The sequence below is a fragment of the Nothobranchius furzeri genome, chromosome 13 (genome assembly GCF_043380555.1).
Source record: "Nothobranchius furzeri strain GRZ-AD chromosome 13, NfurGRZ-RIMD1, whole genome shotgun sequence".
NCBI classification, from domain to species: Eukaryota; Metazoa; Chordata; class Actinopteri; order Cyprinodontiformes; family Nothobranchiidae; genus Nothobranchius; species Nothobranchius furzeri.
This window is the reverse complement of record NC_091753.1, coordinates 64,398,242-64,420,713: the sequence shown is the minus strand read 5'-3', so window position 1 is coordinate 64,420,713 and position 22,472 is coordinate 64,398,242. Positions and strand designations below refer to the sequence as shown.

The 22,472-nt window shown below is 43.8% G+C and overlaps 1 long non-coding RNA gene across 1 annotated transcript; it reads right to left on the bottom strand.

The window, feature by feature from the left end:
* Positions 1-951: 951 nt before the first annotated feature.
* LOC129157043 (uncharacterized) lies at positions 952-22,036 on the bottom strand. Its single transcript, XR_011515978.1, has 3 exons — positions 20,354-22,036; positions 19,065-19,194; positions 952-1,214 (listed from the first exon to the last, which is right to left on the bottom strand). It is a non-coding gene; the product is annotated as an uncharacterized lncRNA (long non-coding RNA).
* Between the last annotated feature and the right edge of the window lie 436 nt (positions 22,037-22,472).

The window sequence follows — 22,472 nt, the reverse complement described above, 5'->3', positions numbered from 1 at the left end:
GTCCTGTATGGTCACTTCTTATTTTCAGGCTTTTCTAGTAATTTATTAGTATATATTTCAGAGATTTCTGATATATCTATCTGTGCTCAAACATCAACCATCCACAGTCCACCCAGCGCCGCCCCTCCCGACATGCCAGATTCGCGCTCCACGAGGGGCCAGCTTTTACGGTCAAGGTGCGTCACTGCAGTGAGGCGCACTGTGCGTAAAGCACCTTCAGTCCATGCACAGGAGTGAAAAAATGAGACAAATAATGCGACACGGTGCTCGTTCCCAACTGATAGCAGCAGCATCTGACCAACCAGAATGCGTCGAAAGGCAGGCATTTATGGAGCTAGATAGTTGGCACCCAAAATGAAATATGAAGAAAGAAAAAGTCAAAACAAGAGGATTGTGCTTTATTTGAAAGTGGGCATGTTGGAGAAAAAGTAAAAATAAATTTTAAAAGTTTGTGATTGCAAACATCCCAGCAGGTATGTTGTACATCCCAGGTACAACATATCAGCAGATCATGAGACAGAAGAGAGGATAAATCTGTCTGGATGTGGACTCACTAGTTATGTTTTATGCTAAGAAAAAGAGAGAAGACTTTGTTCGGGAGGTTTCATTCAGATTTTTGTTCTTTACATACATTTGTCATCATGCAGGAGCTGATAGTTTATGCAGTGCACCGACAGAGGAGGGGAATGAGAGAGGCAGTGACAGGATGCTGTGTAATTTAGAGATTACGTATGGATGTTTGTTCAGTTAGTTAATAATTAAATATTAAGAAAGGCATTTGGGTCATGACCTGAGGCAACTTTTTGACCCACGACATGCAGAATCACGGGTGGAGACAAGGGTAAAGTTAAACAAATATTATAAAAAAATGTAACTCAGGGCACTGCTCGTCTGGAGGCAGGTTAATCCATGAAGGTCTAAAAAACAAAGAAGAGCCAGAATACAAGAGGCGCAGATGGAATTGATGTTTATTTTAGTTTGTTTGCTTATGGTTTCTTACAGGTGAATATCTACAAGGGAGAGGCAGTCTTGGTCTGAGTATGTCAGCGGGGGGTTCCAGAGGTGTGGGAGGACGCAGAGCACAGAAGGATCCAGGAAGGATCAGGAGTAAGCAGGTGGATGGCGGAGTGGGCAGCCAGGGGAAGTACAGCGTGACAAGGAGCTAGAATTGAGAGCTGGAGTGATGTGGATGAAGAAGATGGTCATGGGTAAACCTGAAGAAGCACAGAGTGGAATTAGCGTCAGTGGATCTTGAAGTCACAAGAAACACAGGAGATCTAAGACAAAGGAATAAACACAAGTGGACACGAGAACTAGACATGTCTAGCACTCAAAAACTTAGTTTGGCTAGAGATACCCAGCGTGAGTAATCATCCAGCATGGCACTGCCACACTGTTCCTTAGCTCCCCTGGGCAGTGATTGTGAAATTAGCGTCAACTGGACCCGCTTTCCAGGAACACCCAATTGCAAGTAGAGGACTCAGATTCCCCTGAGACTGCCAAGACTGCCTCTCCCCTCAGACTCCGAAGAACAGCAGACAGAGAACACAAACAAACAGTTTCAACCCTCTACACTACAGCCGCAGTTCATGATTGATTAATCTGAACCTCCCCCCTACCACCTGTGGGTGGATCAAAGATTTCCTCACCAATCGCCCACAGGCTGTCAGGTTTGGTGACAAGCGGTCATCCACTCTGATGCTCAGCACTGGTTCCCCTCAGGGCTGTGTGCTAAGCTCCCTGCTGTTCACCATCTACACCCATGACTGCATTCCTATTCATCGCTCTAATAAGATCATTAAGTTTGCAGATGACACCACTCTTGTAGGTCTTATCCATAACAACGATGACGCAGCATACAGAGATGAGGTTTGCCATTTATCAGAATGGTGTGATGATCATAATCTCTCTCTTAACATCAAGAAGACCAAGGAGATGGTTATTGACTTCCGAAGAAGTAAGGATGCCCCCCGCCCTCTCTGCATTAAAGGAGCTGAGGTGGAGAGCGTTCCCTCCTTTAAGTTTCTCAGGATTTACATCTCTGAGGATCTGTCATGGACAATCAATACCACTGCCTTGGTCAAAAAAGCACAACAGCGGCAGCACTTCCTGAGAGTCCTGAAGTGGAATAGGCTGCAGACCAACCTCTTTGTGTCTTTTTATCGAGCAATCATTGAGAGAGTGATGACTTACGCTATCCCTGTGTGGTACGCGGGGTGCACAGTAGCTGATAAAAACAGATACCAGAGGATCATCAGAGCGGCGGAAAAGGTGATTGGGTGCACCCTTCCCTCCTTGGACATTATCGCCCTGCAGAGGTGTCTCACTAGAGCAAGGACCATCTCCAGGGACATTTACCACCCAAACAACTACCTTTTTGCCATGCTGCCCTCTGGGAAAAGGTTCAGATCCCTCAGCTGCAGGACCGACAGACTGAGGAAAAGTTTCTTTCCCTGGGCTGTTAGAACCCTGAATGGACAGAAAAATCAACTCTATTGATATTGTTTATTGTATTTTGTAATGTTTTTGTTTTTATTGCATGGTGCATATTGTACTTGTTTTAGCTATTTTTCTTAGTATTTTTAGCGGATGCCTAATGTGGAGCTCTAGGAAATTTCGTTGAATGGACAATCATTTAATGACAATAAAGGATATCTATCTATCTATCTATCTATCTATCTATCTATCTATCTATCTATCATCTATCTATCTATCTATCTATCTATCTATCTATCTATCTATCTATCTATCTATCTATCATCTATCATCTATCTATCTATCTATCTATCTATCTATCTATCATCTATCTATCTATCTATCTATCTATCTATCTATCTATCTATCTATCTATCTCTCTATCTCTCTATCTATCTATCTATCTATCTATCTATCTATCTATCTATCTATCTATCTATCTATCATCTATCTATCTATCTATCAACAAAAAATGTATTCATTCATTTGGTTTTACGTGTAAATAAAGTTAATAACAAAGTTGCTAATTATTTATAGTCTATGCCAATAACTTTGTCATAAAGCTGTCTCTGCGTTTTAGTTCCATCAGTAAGTCCTTTTCTACGGCCACAGAGGCTAGTCACCTCTGGCTGAGAAAAACAAGCTAGCGATGGAGTTTGGCAGCCTCTTGTAATGATGTCAGCTTCAATGTCTTCTTCTCTGTTAGCTACCTAGTGTGCTATCTGTTGACAAGTGATGATGATGAAGTTAGTGGATGGCTGGTGACGAGTTTTACCCATAATGCACTAGGGGACCATTGTAGAGATCCACTTGTAAATTTGCAGGTAGCAACTATCAGCAGAGCCAACAGATGAGCTTATGAACGGTTCTGAAGGAAAACAGGCTTCAAAACAAGTGGTTGTTTTCTGCTTGGTCCTAGTGCTCAACCAGTGTCTGTGGTTGTTTTTGCATGTGTAGCGTCATGAATGGCCTCTAATTTGTGACAAAGGTCACATTTTCCCTGCTGGGTCAAGCTGGATCGAACTGTAACTTTGCCCCACAGATGAACCCGCCAGGAGCCGGGATGTCTGCTGAAACACCATCTTTATCTGCTGCTGTTCCGTCCCAAGATGAAGGACACTTCAAGATTTCACAATAATAATTTTTAAATAATAATTTTAATAAACTCTGACTTTATTACTGTTTATTGCAATCATCATAAATCTTAGTTCAGTATAAATGTATTTAATTACTGAAATGACTTATTATGCTTGGGGTAATAATGTAATTATTTATGATAACCCGTAATGTGTCTTCAGTAAACCAGAAGGTCATCTTGCACGTTAACCACCTCATGCAGAGGGTGAATCCAGGGTAAAGTTAAAACACCTCACATGCCTTTACTCATAACATCAAGCTTTCTGACGCTGAGAGGGCGTGTTCTGAGGGTTTTGTTAAAACCAAATCCCGCAGCTGTAAGTTCAGTTCTTGAACCATACCAGGAGACGAGGGACGGCCGCCCAAGTCTCTACTAAGCATTCTGTCAAGCCGATAGTCTTGCTTCGAATAAACAAAACTGTAACCAGCTGACGCAAAACTCCTTCAGAGTTAAGCCAGACGCTCGACACCGTGTACCCTGCGACATCTTTGGACCAGAGAGTCGGTTCCACCCGGATGTTCTCTACCGGACCGAGTACCCTGAGGCTGACAACATCCTCCTTTGACCTCCGGATCCACACAGAGGGTCGTCTTGCTGGTTGAGGTAGCACACAGATGGTGTCCGATGCTGTTTTCTCTAAGTAACATCAGTTAACTGCAAAACAACTTTTCCACCCAGAACGCTTCCCTCGCTGAAAGAAACCTTCTGATATTCATTCACGCATCCAAAACCTCGCATTTCCTTTTAGTTTCCATTCAGTCACAGGTTTGCTTTTTAAAACAAGTTTTAATATCAAAGCTGTTAAAATTTGTCATTTCTAAATTGTCATTTCAAAATGTCATTTTTAAAAGTGTTAGTAATAAATTCTTAACTTTAAAAACCTGATTCTTCTTTGAAATGAAACACAGAATGGTGTATATTTTGGTTATTGAATAAGCAAAGATTCCTAACTTCTGATTCAATAAATAAACTTTTGCTATTAAATTTAATTATCTTAAATTAAACATTAACCTTTGAATTAAAAATAGACCAAGCTCGTTGGCATATGAACTTCTATCGAATATATTAATATCCTAGATATTTATATATGATAGAAGCTTCATTTGTTAACCTGTTTGATCTTTTCTCAGGATCTAACCAAACTGATAGCAAACAGTGTTAAATCCTAGTATGTAGTTAAACACGCTACACATTGTAAAAAGGGCAGGTGACAAAAATTGACTTTGGAACAAAAAGTATGTCCATGGTATAGCTATGCAAATTTTAAAGTGGTTCTCTCACATTTATCTAAAAACCTTCGCCAATAACATGTTTTTGACCAAAAGATGCTATTGAACCATCCAGGTGTCAATCTCGCTGAACTGCCACACTTCCCTGCATCCCCCATTCATTAATGATAATTGACCCACACTTGTACAGTACCTTTCAGAGTAAGAGGACTCCAAAGCACTTCACACTACAGTGCATCATTCATACATTCACACACATGGTGATGAACTACAACATAGCCACAGCTGCCCTGGGGTAAATGGTAAATGGCCTGTATTTGATATAGCGCCTTCTAGAGTCCTATAACCCCCAAGGCGCTTTACAACACAATCAGTCATTCACCCATTCACACACACATTCACACACTGGTGAGGATGAGCTACAATGTAGCCACAGCTGTCCTGGGGCGCACTGACAGAGGCGAGGCTGCCGAGCACTGGCGCCACCGGTCCCTCCGACCACCACCAGCAGGCAACGTGTCTTGCCCAAGGACACAACGACAGCGACAGACTGAGCGGGACTCGAACCAGCAACCTTCCGATTACGGGGCGAGCACTTAACTCCTGTGCCACCGTCACCCTGGAGTGCACATATAGAGGGAAAGCTGCTGAGTATGGGCGTCATTGGTCCCTCTGCTGCCAGGGGCTGAAATAAAACCTACAACCCTTTGATTTCTGGACAACCCGCTTTACCTTCTGAGCCACTGCTACCCAATTACACACTTGTTTAGCAACAGAACACCACTGGTGAGAGGTTCTTCACTCAATATGATCAGAGAAGGAGAAACAGCCAGCTGCTACCACTTCAACCTTTGGACAAACTACCAGAGTCCCAAAAAGAAAAACACCATTTGAAGTCACGAACGATAAAAAAGTTTTGGACCTAGAAAAAAGTGACTAGTGTTTAGCACTGTCTTATTTACTCTTGAGAGCCCGATAATAAGGCATACTAAGCAAGCATGCAGCGACAGTGGAGAGGAAAACTCCCTTTTAACAGGAATAAACCTCCAGAGGATCCTGGCTCAGTATAAGCAGCAATCCACCATGACTCACTGGGGATGTAGAAGACAGAATACACACACACACACACACACACACACACACACACACACACACACACACACACACACACACACACACACACACAACATTTATAACAAACCAGCTTTCATGAGAGGGTCTGTGACGATGGGCTGATGTCCTGTCATCGTCGTCTTCCTCCGCTTATCCGGGTCCAGGTCGCGGGGGCAGCATCCCAACTAGGGAGCTCCAGACCGTCCTCTCCCCGGCCACCTCCACCAGCTCCTCCGGCAGGACCCCAAGGCGTTCCCGGACCAGATTGGAGATGTAACCTCTCCAACGTGTCCTGGGTCGACCCGGGGGGCTCCTGCCGGCGGGACATGCCCGAAACACCTCCCCAGGGAGGCGTCCAGGAGGCATCCTGACCAGATGCCCAAACCACCTCAACTGGCTCCTTTCGATCCGGAGGAGCAGCGGTTCTACTCCGAGTCCCTCCCGAATGTCCGAGCTCCTCAACCTATCTCTAAGGCTGAGCCCGGCCACCCTACGGAGGAAACTCATTTCGGCCACTTGTATCCGCAATCTCGTTCTTTCGGTCATTACCCAAAGCTCATGACCATAGGTGAGGATTGGGACGTAGATCGACCGGTAAATCGAGAGCCTGGCTTTCTGGCTCAGCTCCCTCTTCACCACGACAGATCGGCTCAGCGTCCGCATCACTGCAGACACCGAACCAATCCGCCTGTCGATCTCCCGATCCCTCCTACCCTCACTCGTGAACAAGACCCCGAGATACTTAAACTCCTCCACTTGAGGTAGGACTGATGTCACATCTAATACTTAAACTTATGATTGAATTAGAGGACACTTATTGTCATTGAAATGTGTTTATTTATTGAAGGTGTGATTGGCAGGTGGCCCAGTGGGATGAGGAAAGATGGATTAATTGATTTTACTTGGCTGTTAAATGATTAAATAGCACAAACATTTTACTTACTTACATTTAAAAGAAAACAAGAATAGATTAAAGCTGCAAGCAGCGTCGTTCGGCCCTCACAGCGAAGCTGCTCTCCCTCCCTCTTCACCCCCTCCACCCCACCCTCAATGCTCTCCCAACCCAGCCCCCTGACCGGTGGTGCGCGAGTGCCACCACCGCCGACACCTCAATGTGCGTTCAACTATGATCACTGCCAGCTGTCACCAGGGGCGGATTTAGGACTGAAGAAGATCCGGGGCTTAACATACACACACGCGCGCGCGCGCACACGTGTGAAAAGCACTAGTCACCATCATATATATTTGTCTTGTACCACATCATTTTTAATCTGAAGCTACATATGAAGCATATTCAGGGCAGAGTATTGTTCCTGTTAGTGTTTAGTGTGAGATGATAGTAAATATTCCCTTTCTTTCTCCAGCAACTTTACCTGATAAGCTAACTTTAGGCAAACCAGCAGCTCAACAAATATTTTCAAATAAGACTCACAAACCTGAGTCAACACCAGTCTCATCAAAGCTGGGGTTCTGTCGTTGTACTTTTCCTCTAAAAAACATCCTCATGTCCATCTTCACTCATGCGTTTCAGGCAGAGAGTGTAGAAGAAGCCGGCTGCTGAAGGGCTTCTTCTTCAGTGGTGGAGGTTCAGGTAGGCTGTATACAAACTACTGCCAGCTGCTCCCTCTCCGTTGGACTTTGGTACTGCACGTTACTTCCGCATTTGAGATCCGGGGCTTTTCAAGTAGCCGGGCCTAACGCCGCCCCTGGCTGCCACCCCAATCTGACTCAACCTCTCCTCTGAGCCTGCCAACAAACTCTGTACTTCATCAGTAGGCGGCACAAAAACACACCTCCTATGAAACAGTCTGTAATGCTTTGCTAAGTTCCCAGTATAAATGTTTTACATTATCTAAATATCCCAGCTTCAAAGGAGATTCTTCACCTAATTACGTCTTAGGTTGGGTTGTGGATGACAGTTTTCTTAATTTACCACACCTGAGAGTTAAATTGTCATCCTCGAGGAAGCCCAGCTAATTGGATGGAAATCTTAATAGGAATCATGGAGATACACTTGTTTGAAAAATCAGAGGACCATGACAAAAATCAAATCGATTCCCATTTAGCTGTTCATGGGTTGACAAATATCATTTATATGAAGTTACATAGAAATCATCAACATATACACTGGACAGTTTGTGTTGCTCCAATTGTAAGTTTTTGTGCCAAAATGGGATGTTCCCAACACCGCCATTTTGGCCATGTCACAAGTTCCGTCACACCCAGACAATCCAAAAATGGGAAAAGAGGTGGAGCTGAGGGTGGGGCTGTTACGTTTAGAGCAAGGGTTGGAACAAATGTAACCAATGTAGCCACTAGCTAACTTAGCTAACCCAAGAAGCTAAGAAGGGCTTCAGGGAGCGGGGTAGTCCACTCGCACGAGCAACTGGCTCCCGTGCGAAGCTGTAATCATGCTGGTTGCCTGTGGAGATCTAATGTGGACTGGGACTATTAAAGTACAAGCAGAGCCAGACCTCTGTGACCAGGTGCCCTGACCTTTTGGATCAGCTCATTCACCACAGACAATCAGCGGGACAATAGCTACATGCTAACCCAAAGCTAACAGAGTTTCCCGGGAGAGACGCCAACCAACCCCGACTTGTCTTCAGTTACCTGCTACAAATTTGTGATGATTATGTGAAATGGAGAAATTTAGGAAATTTCACATAGGAAATTTCACTTGACTCTTTTGGTCCTGAGGGGACGGGGCTTGTGTGACATCATCATTCGTCCATACATTTTTGTTCCCATCCGATAACGAGATCAATGAGTTTCTTGACAGGATAACACTTTCTAAATTATCAGACAGCCAAGCTACAGTCCTGGACTCGCCACTAACATCAGCTGAGCTCCAGGAAGCCCTTAAATCCTGCATGGTGGCACAGTGGTTAGCGCTGTTGCCTCGCAGCACGAAGGTTGCAGGTTCAAAACTCGGCTCGGCTGTGGCCTTTCTGCGTGGAGTTACGTGTTCTCCCGTGCATGCATGGGTTTCCTCCGGGTACTCCGGTTTCCCCCACAGATTACAACATGCCCTATTTGTTATAAATTGTAAGTCACTTTGGATAAAAGTGTCAGCTAAATGAATAGACATAAACATAAATCCATGCTTAAAAGGAAGGCTCCAAGTCCAGACGGGTTTCCAGCAGAGTTCTACAAAGAATTCTGGATCATTCTGGCTTCAACATTCTTCAGAATGGCGAGGGAAATCGAAGAGAGCAGCAGATTACAGCCAAACATGAATTCAGCCAATATTAGTCTCTTGTTAAAACCAGGCAAAGGCCCTGTATTTCCTACCAGCTATCGCCCAATTTTCATATGTTTCAGGATCGATTTTAAGATACTTTTAATCCTTTTTAAGTGTCTTAATGGTACTGACCTGTCTTATCTCTCACAACTGCTTTTACCATATGAACCCTTGCGGTCCCTGCGCTTCTCTGGCAGCCTTCTCCTAGTCATTCCTAAAGTCAGGACTCACACTCACAGCGAGGCCTATTTTAGTTATTATGGCCTTCGCCTCCGGACTGGGATGCCGGCCCGGATATTTGCAGGACTACAGAGTGGATGGTTAAGGTTGTGGGGACAAAATAGATGATAAAATAGCAATCCCTATTGGAAAATGGGAGGTGGATCTATCAGTTAGCTTTGACCAGGACTTCTGGTCCCAAACTTGTTTAAAAACTTTTAAAATGATCAGACACCCCAATTTACAATTAATTCAGTACAAAATTCTACACAGAGTACACTATACAGGTCATCAGATGTTCAGGATGGGGTTTGTGTCGTCTGACACCTGTACACACTGCACAAACAACATTCCTGACAATTACATCCACGCACTGTGGTCCTTTCCACCTGTCCAGGAATTTTGGGGTAGAGTATGTGAAGACCTGTCAAAGTCTCTGAAATGTCATATCTCAACCTCCCCCTCTCTTTGTTTACTGGGAAACCTGGATAATGTCCAAATTGAAACACCTTTGGTTCACGTGGTTCTGACTGCCATATGCATCGCTAAGAAAACTATCCTGATGAATTGGAAAAATAGAGAAACTCTCTGCATTAACCAGTATAGAAATCTTTTGTTAGATCATATTACACTTGATTTAGCCTCTGCTTCCACTTCAAATCAATCTCTCTGGGCTCCTTTGATCGGTTCCATCACATAGCGATGAAAGGGGGTCATTGATATTGTCCTGCGGGATGATGTGGGTGATGAGGTGGAGGGTCTGAGTTTGGAGTATCCAGACGTTCCCTGGAGTGGGGCTCTGGGGGTTTCTGGGGCTGGGGGGCTGCTGCCCCCTCTGGAGGTGCTTTGGTTGCCTTTAGGGGTGGACTACTGGTGGCTGTGAGTGGGTTCCCATGGGAGGTCTTGGTGGCGGAAATGGGTTGCTGCCTGGCGGCTGCATCACCCCTGATTAGGTCTGGGTGGGGGCTCGGAGTTTGGGGGTGGCAGGCCCCGTATGGGGATCTGGGCGGGGATTGGGGATGGGGTCCTGACTAGTAAGCTGCCGGGAAGAAGGCAGGAACAAGCGGCAGTGCATGGCCCAGGCTCAGGGGCCTCAGGTGGACCTAGGCTCCTCTGAAATAATAACAACTCTGTCCCATCATGGGGGAAGGGGATGTCCAGGAGGGGGAGGACCCAACCTTACCTGGATGTCTCATGTCTTACATATTCTGGAAGTTGTGCAAATGCAGGGATGGGAGTACATATTCTGCTGGGGTGGGGCTGGATTGGTACCCTCGCAATCCGTGGGGTTCTGCGAGGCTGCTGCTTTGGGCCCTGGCAAGATGAGCTGGGGTTTTCATGCCCTGGGGAGCATTTTTGGAACAGACGTACCTATTGGGGCCAGTGGGGGAGCTGGCTCCCTGAAGGGCTTAGGCCAACCAGCCATTCCTCCCCATCCCCATACATTTTTCTCCTCCTGCTCCTTCACATCATCACACAATCATGCACATAGGACCTTGGGGGGTGGGCAAGTCAGGGGATAGATCCCATTTCTGCATTCCTGTGGCAACCTGCCCCCCAATTTTATTTGCACATTAAAAACTTCTACCAACGACATTCCATACAAACACACACTTGGGGCCTTGGGAGTGAACACACACAATGGCATTTGGCAAGGGGAACTTTCAGCCTCAGCCCTAGAGCCGGTGCCCACTTCCAATTTTAAACTGCACTTGGACACAGAGGGCTGTGGGGGGAAGTGGGGTTGTGTGGTTCCATCAGCTGGCCTAGACCAGACGATGCCTGCACTGCCCGCTCACCACAGCCATGGAATACACCTCATCAACGCGCACTAACACTGTATTGGAGCAGGCGGAGGGAGATTAGGGGTCTTAGCACACCTCTGTTGTCGCTTGGTTTCCCGGGGCTGGAGGCTAGGAGGGGGAGCTGGCCGTCATGTTGGGGTCTGGGGTGGTGCGATTCTTCGCTCAGCGTTGGGTGGGGGTGCTTGCTCATCATCACCCCAGTAGAAAGGGGTGAACTCTGGGAACCGGTGATAGTTGTTCTCCTTGTGCAGCAGTGCCGGGACCAGAGGGAATAGGGTGTGTATAGGGAGCGTGAGTGGGTGTCTAGTGTTCATTTTTGTAAGTCTTAGGTTGTATGTGTATGTGTGAGCATGAGGGAGGGAGTGTGTGACTGTGTCTGTGTATGGCTGTATATGTCAGGTGGAGACTTGGACTCCTCCCCTCTCCTGGGACTTCTTGCACTACTACACATCTTCACTTACCCTCCCCCTGCCACATCTGGTGTGGAGTGTGGTGCTTTGGTCTACCTGAGTGTTTGCGGCTCCCGGGTCAAGGGGTTTAAGATTTTTGGCGTCTGCCTGATCGATCCCGGTGGCTGCCTGGTGGGATCTGAGTCCCTGGGATCTGTTGGGTCCCCAGCGGGGCTGATCGCCCCTGGGTCCCGGGTCGCTCGGTTTCGGCCTCTGCCGGCTTGGGGGTGGGAGGCTGAGGGCGGGCCTGTGGACTTGCCACTGATATCTCCCGGGACTCTGCTAGCTGCTGGTTGTGACCCCGCGGGGTAATCCTCTGCACCTCTCGAGAGGCTTTTCTGGTTACAGTCTCCCTGGGGTCCCTACGCTCTGGGACAGCTTCTGGATCTCTGGAACTTAGAGCTCCCTCCATCTCCTACACATCTTTGGGGAGCAGATCTGTGGCCGCTCACACTCTCTATTGGATGGTCCTATAGAGAAACCTTACATATACAAGTGCATGTATACACACAGGTGCTCACATGGTGCTCTCATAAGTATGGACTTGGGCATTTTTAACATGTCGTAAGGCTGTGGTTGACACTAAATGCACTGGGATTTATTATCATGTGATTGTTCAGTGGAACAATGTTGATTTTGTATTTCCTCATCAGCTTGACGCAGTGATAGCTTGCCCTGGTTATATTGTTGTGTGTCCTTTTTCTGCAGGTCTAGAAGCAGACTCTTGTTCATTATTGATTGATTGTTTTTGTGGAATCCCCACTTCCTTTTGTTTCTTTCTTTCTCTTTCACCTCTGTCTCCGTGTCTGGGCGGAATTATAAAGCATTCAAAAAACAATAACAATAAACCCTAACCCTAAAAAAAAAGAAAAAAAAAAAGAAAGAAAATTGTGTTACTGTATTTGTTTCGGTTATGACATTGTAGACATTCATATTTTTTGGGCAAGTACTTGAAGTTTGAGGCCTGGCCCCGCCCCTTGAGTATATATGAAAATTCAAATTTATTTTCTCATTTCGATCGCCCGTCTAATTTGAGCAATCACACGCATTTTTTGAGACAATCGTGTGCAAAATAACTGAGGAGTTCAATCAAGTGCGTACCCTACAAATGACTAAAAGGGGGTCATATTCGCCACTTCAAACCAAAATGGTTGATTTCCTGTTTGACTTTGACCATAGGTGCAAGAGACTTTATTGTGCATTTTGGGGACTACTGAGGGTGTACCAAATTTTTACTTCTACTACAATAGGGATCTGACATTTTTGCTTCCAGAGGGCGCTGTCGAGATGATTTCTTTGCGATTTTCGTGGTGCTTTTAAAATACAAAAATTTCACACACAATCTACATTTGGGCAAGTTTTGGTGAGTTTTTGAATATGTTAAAGGCTCCATAAAAGCAGTCCTTTTGCTCATAGAATAGTAATAAGACGAAACGGAGCAATTACAATAGGCCGCAATTCACAGCTTCACTGCTCGGGCCTAATAAAACTAATGATTTACAACAACACAACAAAAATGGCCACAACACAATCCCTGAAGGTAAAGTTAGAGAGACACCATTAATGGAAAAGGTCTTGTAGAAACAATCTGTTCCACATGAGACTGTTCAGCTCCTCTGCCTCTGGTAACAAACGCTGTGATCAATGAGCTGATCAGAACCTGAACAGCCAGATGTACACTAGAGGAAACCTCATATACCTCACATCCCCCAGGCTGGAGGTATCAACACTGTTCCATCACAAGGCCACATGAGGCTAAACACACACACACTCACACACACACACACACATGCACCGCACACTTAATATATACAAGCATAAAAGTTAGTGAAAGGCTCAAATGCTAAACGTTGAAAGAAAATCTACAGCTGATTAATGTTAAAATCAACCAACATGGCCACCAATGGCCTCATACATATGAATGGCAGTACCTTGGTCGGTTTGATATTTTCAAATATTGGTGTGGTACAAACTAAAGGTCTCTGACTCTTAGCACCAAAAGATTAAGAGAAAACTTCCATCATCATGTCAGATTGTGTCTAAAGTTATTTGAAGATTTGACCAGGATGGCTACAGTTCTCTCAACATGAGATAATGTTAGTTTAAAGGTGTGGAACACTCATTTAATCAATACATGTACAATGGTCTCTAGGAGGACGGAACAGGACCAGTTTTGCTGACAGGCAACACAAGCAGCCGCCTGGGGTGCAATCTGCCAGATAGGGTGCAAATTGCAGAATAAAAAAATAACATTAATTAAATGTATGCATGTATTGTAGCGTCCGGCTGGATGTTGAGAGAGGGACAAGAGGGTTGCTAAAGCTGTCACTTTTTTGAATGAATGAATGAATGAATGAATGAATGAATTAATGAATGAATGAATGAATGACTATTTATAGAGCCCATTTCCTGTACGACAACAACTCAATGTGCTTAACAGTAAAAGAGACTAAATAAAACAAACAATTGTAAAATATGTACACCCGTAAAAACGATTGGTGTTTACATATTAAAATACACACATGAAACTAAAACCTATACATTCAAACATGCACGCACACATACACACACGCACACAAACATTTATACACGCATTTGCACATACATCCATGCACAGCCATAAGACATAATTGTAAGAACTTATTTATGAATAAAACCATATCTATGAAATGAGGAAATAAATTAGAAATGAAACAACCTAGCCACATGTTTGTTCAAATAAAAAGGTTTTCAAATTTCTCCTAAAAGTATTTGTTGTAGCTGCTTCCCTCTTCCCTAAAGGCAGAGTATTCCAGATCTTAGGTGCATAGACGCTGAAGGCAGCCTCCCCTGACTCAGAACGTGTATGCGGTATCACCAGATTGCCCTGATCTGCAGACCGGAGTGGTCTGACCGGTGTATAAGGTACTAGCATATCTGTGATATATTGTGGTGCATGGCCATTGAGAGCTTTATATACAAGCAGTAGGATTTTAAAATCAATTTGTTTTTCAACTGGTAGCCAATGCACAGACAGTGGTAGACTTTCTCGCCTCTCTGTCTCTTAAATGTAAAAATGAAGCATGAAACTTGGGTGTATTTTTAGACAGTAGCCTGAATTTTTAAAACACATTAATCATACAACTAAAATAGCATTTTTTCATTTACGTAACATTTCTAAAATCAAACATTTCGTCTCAAGAACTGACCTCGAAAAGCTACTCCATGCATTCATAACCAGCAGGCTCGATTATTGTAATGGTCTTTTAATTGCCCTTCCTCAGTACGCTATTTACAGACTGCAGCTGATTCAGAATGCGGCTGCTCGTGTTCTGACTGGTACAAAGAATTCTGAACACATTACTCCTGTTTTAAGATCTCTGCACTTGGACCAAATACCAGAATTTCTGTCTTGTCTTGATTTAATTGTAAGAAATTTTCAGACATCCAGGCATCCATATCCTTGACACATTGTATTAGAGAGTGAAGAGAGTGAGTTGAAGGGATTAATAAAGTATTTTTGAATTTGAATTTGAATTGAATGCCACACACACACTAGCATCCACTCCGCTACGCCCCGCACCAGCCTGGCCTCGTTTGTTCCACTCTGCCTTACGCCTGGAACACACCAGACGCGGAAGTGCGTGTAACACGTTAAAGGACCAGGTGTCCTGACTGCAACTTCACAGACAGTGAACTATCAGAAGTAGTTTCGACTGTGGAGCCTGAGTGTGTGAATAAAACACAGGAACCCAAAATAGAGCTCAAAATATATATATTATGCATGGTATGAAAAATATATAGACAGATGTACAAAAACTATAACCACATACAACACAGACAATGAATTTTGGTGACATACAAAACAGCTTATTAAATCCCAAAAGGAGGTGGGATGAGGTTTAGTCCAGTATGAGATCAACTTAGGTGCATGGGCCTGGGATAGGTCATGTGTTAACCATCTTTAGTCCAAAGGTTTGCAAATCCTACCGCAATACAGCGGTGGTCGGGTGGCTCGCCATCCCGCGCTGATCAGGGCTGATCACGGGGGAAAAAAAACCTGACCTAAACAAGGTCAAAAACATAAATGATCATTCACAGAAGAAAATAAAACAGTGTTCTACTACTATGACAAAGAAATCAAATAATAGATTAAATAACAATTAAATAATTGATGCCATATGTTATACAACAATCAATGAACCAATAACCAAACAAATCATATCATCATCTCTTATAATGATTATCATTCAAAATACCATTACGAAATAACATCATCATGGGTCCCATCAAAGTACATCAGCAATAAAGCTAATAAGTTAATCAAACATATTCTTCTCACATAATCACAGGTGTTGCGCAACAAGTTCAGTTATCTAAACGGAGTTTAACTCAATGCAAAGGTCGCATCGGCCGTTTTGGCATTTAATCAGAAACGTAACCAAAACGGACCAAACTACCAAAACTACCAAAATCAAATCACTCGTTCAACTCTTGATACATCGATTTAACGTTCGGCCAAAGTGTAATAAACATAAACAACAAGGTTTGATGAATACAACTAGTAGGTTTAGTTACTGTTACTAGCCTAGCGTTAGCTTACCAGCATTCTGAATGTGCGACCGCGGCTCCGCACTTCATTATTTATGACCAAACAAAACAAACAAAAAACTCACCGTTGAGTCGATTGTGAGGTGGTGTATAAATGAATGAATCGGCCGGGTTATTGCACGCTGTCAGCTAGTATGCCGTGTAAAATCTGTCAATATCTGACAAGTACGCCAACCACAGGGAAAACAGCAGCCAGGTAAACAGGGAAGAGGCAGCTGATTTACCCGGAACTTATACAGGGTTCATTCCCGCCACAATAAAAGGATTGGCGGAAATGGGGTCAGAAGTTCATGTTGTTACATGCGACTATGAGATGCAAAGCGCCGTGGAACGACGAGCATTTCTAATTGGTCCCTTGTTAACCTACGCTCTCGGTCACATCAGCCGTGAAGCACCACGAAGGCTTGCGCAGTGATCGTTTCGGCGTGAGCTCTATTTTTTCGTGAGCTGTGAGTGAGCCGCGCCAATTCTCAAACCAAAGCAGAAGAAGCAAGCTGGTAAATTTAAGAAAATAAAAGAAAATTTTCTAAATAAAACACAGTGATTGATAAATGTGATCATTTTTGTGTATCTACACAGACTAGAGAGATGAAAATGAACAAACACACACACACACACACACACACACACTGCTGCAGAGAAACTGTGTTTCCATAATTTTAAATGTAGTTTTTACATCAAAGATGGATTTAATAAATGTGAATACAAACAAATACACAGCAGCAGGATCAGCACAGTTTCCGATATCAAGTGGGGCAAACTGGTTACACGCACACGCACACACACACACACACACACACACACACACACACACACACACACACACACACACACAGCAAGGCATGGACGTAATTTTAACTTTAGAAGTGGGGGGGCATGGGGGGTGGGGTATCTTTACAGTATGCTCTAATGGGAAACAGGCTTCAACACAAATGGTTGTTTTCTGCTTGGTCCTAGAGCTCAACCAGTGTCAATTTAATATAGCATAACATTGTTTTTGGATGGTAAAAAGTGCAGGGCTCAAAACTTGACTTTGGAAAAAGTGGGGACCCGCCCACCCCCCCCCCCCCCCACCCCCCCACCCCCAAAAAATTACGTCCATGCAGCAAGGGCATGGGGGTGGAGGGGATTGTAGGCGTGAGCAGAAGGGCTCGTTGAGACTTCTCGCCTGATTTCTTCTACTAGAATGTTTTACCTTTTTTTGTAATTTGTAATTTGAACTGCTTTTATTTTCGATTTATTCACCATATTTAACTTTGTCATGTACTATATTCAGCGCCTTGCGCTACCCGACAGTGTTGCGGAAGGCGCTATATAAATAAAGCTTTGATTGATTGATTGATTGATTGATGTGAACAGAGGAGGAGCGGACAGTGCATACATTTTGTGAGCGATCCACTTCGCCATCACAGCTCACCACCTGAAAAGCCTCCCTCCCGGCAGGAGGTGGTGAGCTGTGATGGCGATCCGAACCCAGCCAGCCAATGACATGACAGTAATAAGTGGGTTGACGCTCTGAGGAAGACGGAAATTAATGCAGTTGAAACTGTCGGCAAGTATAACATCTCAACAACCACATTTATCTTACTGAATAAAAAAAACGCATTACAAAACAACAACAAAAAAAGATTTAATGAGTTAATCACACTGTACCCTACCATTACAGCCCCTATTTGCAGTGCAGGTTATGACCTAAACGGATCATTGTTAGAGAAAACATTTTGGAGGTCACTACACAAGTGAGAACTATATACATCACATTATGTTATCAGCCTGATTCTGGATTGAGCTCAGCAACTGCTTGCCCAGGTTTTCATCAAGGGGCCGTTTTCATAATTCACCAAAAAACAGGCGACAGCAAACAGTTGGTTAATGCTGCCTGTGATTGAAAGGGGGTGACTGTGCTGATTATTTTGTGTTCTTTGACCCTGTGAATCACACGCTCAACATGGACTCTCAACCTCGCATCAAACTGTCTTTCTGATCTCTGGCCTAGACAGTTGAGCTCTCTGTGACAGAAACATGGGCATGTGGACTTTGCATGGAACTCAGTCTTCAACAAGGAGACCCTTGTCCACCATGATGGCCATTGATGGGTTAAGGAGGGTCACAATCGCTGACTGCTTTAAGATCTCTTTATCACAGGTGGCACCTTAATAAAGAGATGGCACAAATGTCATTGCACCATGAGGGGCTATCCCAATCAACCCTTTGAATGTACAGTGTGATTTATAGTTTGAAAACACCTCGCTCTGTAAGAGGAGGGAATTTGGGGTTTGGCAGTTCTGTGCAATCTAAAATGACCCGAGTGTCAGCGTAACCCTGGAACACATCTGGAGGGAGAGCTTTCACAGAGTCTCCATCTAACCAAATACCCATCGCTCCTAACGCAATATAAAGGAAGTTGGCCCAGGTGTTAACAATATGACTAACAGTTGACCGATGGATTCTAAATCTGTGGGCCAAATCCTTTTGTGTGAGTCCCAGTGACAGGTAGATCACAAACAGGAAGAAATCATCAACCGGTTGAAGAACCTGGAAATGATGAAAACCATTATTACCATCCATCCATTTTCAGCCGCTTAGCCGGGGTCGGGTTGCAGGGGCAGAAACCTGAGCAGAGAGGTCCAGACTTCCCTCTCCCCATCTACTTGGACCAGCTCCTCTTGGGGAATCCCAAGGTGTTCCCTGGCCAGCTGAGAGACATAGTCCCTCCAGCGTGTCCCGGGTCTTACCTTACATTATGACTATCAAAATGTATTTGATTAATGGATTAATTTGAAAATGATGACAAGCACTTACCGTTGCACTGGCAGAGTGGGGGACCTGATCAGGCTTCGCTACACTCGATGCTCTTGTAACCCATATCATAACGAGGGTGGCTGGCTCAATTTGCTTCTAGAAGCCCATCAGGTGAGCGTGACTTGCGAATCTGTGGAACATATGAGTTAGATAGATTAAAGATCATCACTCGGATCACGTCTAATGACCCAAAGAAGCTTTGCATAACTAGAAACACTCAACATTGAACTGCAAATATGTAGTAATACGATCTTCATTGTTATATCAGTTATACAACTCTGGGCCATTTAAGAGCTATGACCAGTACCTGGACCACACACAAACAACTTCACCCAGAATGAAGCTGAAGTTTGTTCTCATCTAGGGTTCCTGTTTAGGAAGTAACAATTCCAACCACAATTTCCACTCGCTGAGCATCTTTAATCTGCTCACATTATAAACATACAACACAGAGGATATGATAAGAGCAGAAGGCAAACCAGGATTGAAAACCAACTTCAGCTTCATTCACCCAAAGAACTTTTTTTGTACATTGTAGCCCTGCTGCTCTTTGGGTCTAACTCATACACGGTGATTATTTTTATGTACATGGTAAATAATTGCATGTCCTAATCAGAGGCAGAAAACCACTCCAAACTAGGGATGGGTACCTTTGACATTTGAATCGATTCGGTACTAATTCCCGGTACCTAGGAATCGATACCGGTACTTGACGGTACCAATTTTCGATACTTTTGGGTGTTTATTATTTTAATTCTCTTTTATAATTAAATATATATTTTTCTCAATATATAACAATATTTGATAAATATCACGATAAATAACATTCAACTGTTTGTATTTTAACATCGTCCTTGTAGTTTTACAAGCTGATAATGAAACTGAAGCAAACATCTTTACTGTGAACTAAATTTACTGTGTATCTTCATTCCTTTGGCCATCTTTTTCTTCATTTGATTTTTCCTACTAAGAAGTTAGAATTTCCGAGGAGAAAGCGAACGCACCATTAGATGATAACAATGGTAGCAATGGAAGCTAACATATCAAGCTAACGTTATCTTAAACAGTTTATTTAGCTGCTGGAGCAGATTAAAACGATGATGCCTCACACTTAGATCGTTGTCACTGGTTTCATCTTCACCCGTCGCATTTAGTAAAGTGAAGCCAAACTTTAGAGCGCGTTCATGTACTTCTAGTCGGGAATTTGGAGTTCTGAGTAGAAAGCACCATTAGCGAAACGGAAGCTAACATATCAAGCTAACGTTATCTTAAACATTTTATTTACCTACCGGAGCAGATTAAGATGAGGATGTCTCACTTAAATCGTTGTCGCTGGTTTCATCATCACCCAGTTACCCATCACATTTAGTGAAGTGGACCCAAGCTTTAGCGTGCGTTCTTTCTACCATGCTGCTCTGTTTACAACTGGCTCGCAGCGAGCGACGGCATAACGCTCTTGCGCATGCGCAGCTGTCTAGGCAAGTTCTCGTTATGATGGACGGGTACCGAAACGAGGCACCGTTTGAAATGACGTGAATCGGTGCTCGGTCGGTACTATGGAATTCGGTCGGTACCTTAAAAAGTACCGAATTCGGTACCCATCCCTACTCCAAACAGAACTTTAATTCTTCTGTTTGTTTTCGGAGCCTTGATATCTCCTCACGCAGCTCATCATTTTAATGTTTATGTATTTAGCAGACGCTTTTGTCCAAAGCGACTTACAAGTGACGTAATTGAGGGACAGATCAAGGGCAGCAGGCTCATTGCTGGATTTCATTTCCTTTCATTTATTTATCAGATCCCCATTAGCTGCTGCTTCGTTCAGCAACTATTCTTCCTGGGGTCCAACATCACAATACAGCAACCGACATTTACAATAAAACACACTCAAACATTCTCACATCACAAAAACAAAATCTCAAAAAAAAAAAAAACATCTGCTCAAACTACACAATAACTTCAAACCATGGCAAAAGCTGCATCAGCCATTTAGCACATCTCCTTCACATGTTCGATCACAATTCCCATAACTAATTCCAAGGCTCTTCTTAGGATAAACGTTTTACTGCTCTATCAACAAAAATATATTTAACTTCTTTTTGTAAGTAATTAAATTATCCTCCAATACTAGAACGTTAGGTAACGTGTTCCAAGCCACCATTGCTCTGTTACTCACAGTTTTTTGCTTTAAAGTTGTTCGACACCTCGGTAACACAAACCGATAGAGTGACGTTCGCCTAGTGGAATGATGATGTATATATGAGAAGAATAGAAATTTTCTGTAAAATAACTCTGGTACTTTGGTCATCACTACTCTCTTAACAAAACACAAATGTGAATACTTCTTTCTATTTTCCACATACAACCATGATGGGTGAGAAATCATTACACTTGTACCAGTGCTATATGAACACTGCAAAGTCAGACGAGCCGCTTTATTCTGAGCTACCTGTAATCTGGCCAAGTTAACCATCGATGTACTCGAGCAGTAATCATGTTGATGACACAGCGATGGGTCATCCTCAGGGTCAGTCTGCATCTCCCTTGGATCGGTGTTGGGCGGACGCTCTGTTCTTTCCCACACTCCAGATCGCGGGGTCGGGATATTATAGCTATTCCACTCAAAAGCATAGGAACAGCTCCGGGTCTCGGTCGTCGGCGTCCAGCAGTATAATAAACCTAAATGTCTATAAACATTAATGTATTTTGTCAGAACAGAGCCAACAGAGGGGGTGGTGTAGCTCTGTATGTTAAAGACCACCTGCATTGTACTATTGCCCTTTGTAAGTCAGTCCCTAAGCAATTTGAATTATTGGTGTTAAAACAAACTCTCCACAAAATTTTCTCTTACTGTAGCTGTTTGTTATAGAACTCCATCTTCTCCCGCCTCCCGACTAATAGACCTTAGTGAAATCCTAGTACCACCTCTGAGTTTGTCCTTCTGGGTGATCTAAACTGGGATTTGATACCCCCCCCCCCGCCCCCCCACCCCCCCCGCCCCCCCCCCGGCTCAGTTTTGCAGCAATTTGATGCTTTAAATCTCTCTCAAATTATGTCTGAACCCACCAGACTCAATTCTAAATCTCCAACATCCTCGATGCCGATTGACCTTATTCTCACTAACAGTCCTAACTATCGGTCTGCTGGAGTCTTCAGTTAAATAAGTGACCGTTGCTCTATAGCATGTATTCGCTCCAACTGCTCAGTTAAATGGCCACCAGTGATTGTGACCAATCTGACTCTGACTCAGGAACCTGGACATGCAGGTTTTCCTTCAAGATCTTGCATCCGTGAATTGAAGCAAAATCAACTCTAGCTCCTCCTTAGATGATGCCTGGTCCATTTTAAAGAATACTTTCTGCCAGATCAGTGCTGCTCTGAAAAAATTTAGGACTAAGAATTGCTACA